The sequence below is a fragment of the Belonocnema kinseyi genome, chromosome 5 (assembly GCF_010883055.1).
Source record: "Belonocnema kinseyi isolate 2016_QV_RU_SX_M_011 chromosome 5, B_treatae_v1, whole genome shotgun sequence".
Classification (NCBI taxonomy): Eukaryota; Metazoa; Arthropoda; class Insecta; order Hymenoptera; family Cynipidae; genus Belonocnema; species Belonocnema kinseyi.
Genome location: NC_046661.1, coordinates 96,513,299 through 96,517,891, shown reverse-complemented (window position 1 = coordinate 96,517,891; position 4,593 = coordinate 96,513,299).

Genomic DNA, 4,593 nt, shown 5'->3' with positions numbered 1-4,593 from the left:
CCCCCCCCCCCATTATTAATTGAAGTTTCGTTGAAGTGTTGTTGTAGCTAGACTCTCGCCCCTAGACGCTTGGAGAGACTGTTTTTGTAAATTATTAGGAGATAATGCAATAGGACACCACAACTGCGATGTAGAACACGATGCGGTAGAAAATTCAATTGACAAAGTCTGGGTCAATGAGGTTAGGGATATACTTTAGAAGTTAAGATGCTGTTTAGACCGCATGAACAACTTTTAAAATGTAAAAATGTTTAATAACAAAAGATTTTTCTTAAAGTATGTGCATTTTTTTTAAACGAGACAAGGAAAATACGTGTGTTTTAATGCCAATGCATGTTATGAATTGTAATAACATACATTTATGGAGGTGATATACAATTTGAGAGACAAACTCGAGTGCGAAGCAAGAGGTACGTGATGAGAATGTATTCGTTAAAGCCTAAGGAGCTTTAACAAAAGAGAATTCACAATCACGGAGCGCGAAGCATGAGAACTAACAGTTGCGTGCCCTAAGCGTATTGATTGGCCTATTCAAGAACTTTTGATGACCGTTCTTAAAAAAAGACAATAACGAACTGACAAAGTTTAAACAAATATATTGTTTATATAAACAAAATATTTTTTTACATTATTATCCTAATGATAAGGTATTGGTTTCATGTGAAAAACGACTTTCGCGGATTCCATCAAATGTCGACATTTTGAGACCCCCTGATTCAGAAAAAAATGGTTTTTAGGTCGGTGTCTGTCTGGCGTGGTTGTTGTCATTATAGTCTGTAAACACGGTAACATTTGAAGGAATTTTTCGATTCGATTTCTTTTTCGCACACTTTATAAGGATGTGAAAAGAAAGAACGATTTCGGTTTTTGAAGAAATTTTAAAAAGTAAGAGCATTTTGAAAATTTTAAAAATATCTATTTTTAAAAATATTTGAACATTCTTTCGACAGCTTTTTATATAAGACCAAAATATTTTATTTTATATTTTATATAAGATAAAAATTACTAAAGTTATAGAACTTTCAAAATTCAAAAAATTAAACGACAATTAACATTTAAAGCCAAAAAAGCGTGATTGACAAAAACTGTGCACCTAAGAATAAAATTTAACGCAAAATAAGAAAAAAATATTAAAGTAATCATGATAAATACAATTTGTACTTTATTTTGCAAAATCGTAATGCCTAATCCAAGGTAGAGGTAAATAAAAAATGTATTATATTTAATATAAAATTGTTAAGCATAATGTAGAAAGTTTGACATTTCGGGGGCGCGAGGCGCGAGAACCAACAATCGCGCGGCCTAGGCGCGCTCAAACTTGCGAGCCGCGTGCGCAGCGGGAAGATTTTTTTATTACAAAAATTTCAAAAAAAAAAATTTCAATTCTTATTTAAAAAGATAAATTTCTAATCACAAATTAAACAAATTTTTGCCTCAAGAAATGAAATTTTTCATTAAGAAAATTAATTTTAAACAAAGTAACTTTATTTTTTGGCGTAAATTTCAATTTAAAGAATTTTAAAGTGTTTATTTTAAATGAACTGTAAATTTTAAACAATTTAAAAATTAGAAGCATTTAAAATCAAAGATTTTTTATCAAAAACATTTTTAGTTTATCAACTGTAAATATTAATTAATAAATAATTTTTTAAATTGAATTTTACTTCAAGATTTAAAAAGTAAATAACAATTGATTGTGCAAGACAATTCAGTATCAGTTTACAATTTTTGAATGTGTTTAGAATGTTATTGTGAAATAACGTCAAAATAATATAATTAGAGACAAAGGCTTTTTATTAAATTTCAAATATTATTACAGTCTAAAATATTCCATTCTCAAACCATTCAATTTGAAATTTTCCAATTAGGAAATTGATCAGTTACTTCATTATTTAAAAATATCTAACTGCTCATTTCAAATTAATAATTATAAATTAAACATTGAAAACTAAACAAAAAAACTAAGCTTTGAACTTTACCATTCTAATGGTTCTATTTAGGCAAATTTAATTTGTAAGTTAAATTGTTGTATTTAGAAGATTTAAAAAAAATTCAAAATTACTTAAAAATTTGAAACGGTTTCAAATATTATTTAATTATAATTTAATTACAGAAGAATAAGAAACATTTTCTAGGAAAATTGAAAAATGATTTTTTATTTTAATAAAATAATTTTAAGAGAATATTTAAAACGATTTACAAAATTGTCAAAAATAAATGTGGAAGATTTTAAGAAAATTACTTTAATTTGGCAGAAGTAAAAAAAAATTTGAAAAAATGTAAAACAGCATGCAGATGTTTCAGGATTTGAAAAAAAATTTCGAAGCATTTTCAGGATTTTAAAACTATTCAAAATAAAAATAATTTAACTTTTAATCTGAATAGGGAATTTTCCACTTTTCACAAATTTATAGTTGGAACTGGAATTTATCTAGAATAATAATAATGATTCTGACTTGGAACCGGGAATTTTCAAATTCCGAGCTAATACTGGAAATTCTCGAAAAGGAAGAAAATTCTGAATTGAAACTATTATTTAACCAAAAAAAATTATAATTTGTCTTGGAACAGGGAATTAAAATTTTTAAATAAATTCCGAGTTGGAATAAGGGCATTTTTTAAAGACTGAATTCTTATTCTAAGTTAAAACGGAGTATTTTCGAGAAAAAAAGAAAATTATAAATTTAAACAGGGAATTTTACAGAACAATTATAATTTTTAGTTGAAACGGAGAATTTTCGAAAAGTATTAAAACTGCGGATTTTAACAAGATTTTCAATTTTCAACCAATTTTGGGTTGAAACTGGAATTCAACCAAGTAGTTGGATTTATAATGACAGATATATATTTTTTAATCAAGAAAATTAATTTTCTGCCCAAAAAGACGATTTTTCATCCAAATAGTTTAATTTCCAACTAAAGATAAAGTAAATATATTTTCAGTAAAAACTTGTTTTTCAACCAAAAATTAAAAGGATTTTCAACAAAATAGTGAAAAATTTGAACCGACGAAATGATTTTTCAACAATAAAAAAAAAATTTTTAACACAGCAGTGGTTCAACTTTGAACTAAAGAGATGCATTTTTGACCGAAAAATATGAATCTAACAAAATATTTTAATTTGCCATCAAATAGCTACATTCTTGTCTAAGGAAATTCAATTTTTAATTGAAATGAACATTTTTCAACTCGAAATGAAACAGACAGATTATCTATTTAAAAAATTAATTATGAAAAAACGAATTTAAAAAAAAAGTTAAATTTTTCAATGTAAAGAAATCAATTTCCGAATCAAAAATATTATATTAAACATTTCAACTAAAAAATTGAAATTTAATTGAAAACAATTCGGTTTTCTTATTGGATTTTATTAAATCATTTCGCATTTAGGCGAAAAACCAGAAAAAAAAGGGAAAGATTCTTGTCTCATAAACGATAAATCTTTCTTTAAATCTTGAAATTTGTATTTAGATTTCTATAAATTACAAATAGAAAATATTATATATCATTTAAGTAAAAAATTCTTTCAGATAGATTTTCCATTCGACATTTCGACTATAATTTGATTATAAAAGGCGCAATAAATTTAAAAATGGAGCGATTTCCCACGTCTTCTACTTTCATTGGATTGGTCCATACGTTTTCAAACTGTGACGTAACCTAGCAAGATGTCTGCACGCCGAGATACAAATAATAAATGGCATTGGACGAAGCTTCATTTTTAAAATAAATTAGAAAATAATGATTTTTCACTCCAAGTGTGTTTAGATACTGGTTTTATTTTTTCAAAAGCTATTTATTTAAATAATAAAATCGTGAAATCAAAATTATCGATTGTATTATATAATAAAATTTACTTAAATATTTAAAAAAAAAACAATATCAAAATACACTTATGGTGCAAAATAATTTTTTTTAATTATTAAAAAAATAGAGTTTTGTTCCAGGCACTAAACTCCTATTTTGGGAATGTTTAGTATTTCGCATGTGTTGCGTCAACAAACGGGTTGGTTTGATTTGGCGAACTTGTTTCAAATAATTAATATTGTTTTTATTTATAATTTTTCACAACAAATAATAAGAGTAAAGTGCATAAAAATATTAAAAATGATTTTAAATACACATTTGTACTAAAAGAGGTATCCGTTCCTTTAAATTTGAAATCGATTACTTATTTCAAAGAAATAAAAATCAAATAATTATTTTACATTTCACTTAATGAATCTACTTCATGATCAAAAAATTAGTTTTAATAATTTTATAAGTATTATTTGTTGCAAACAATTTTCTTGCACTTTTACCAGTTTTTAAATAAGCGCGGCAACGGTAGCTAATCCAGCTGTTGACAAAACGCATGCGCAATATGAAAATATTTCATAATTAGTAGCATTTACTGAGCAGTGAGCAGTGTTGCCAGATTGGGGATTTGATCCCTAGATTTAGGGATTTTCAAGCGCCTCAGGGATGCATCAGAGATGTGAAATATCTAGGGAAAAATTTAGGGATTTCGAGCAAAAGTATATAAAATATTTATTTCCAAGAATAGTTCCAAGTTTCAGTGAATTTCAATGCAGCGGTAAAGCGGGCGTTTT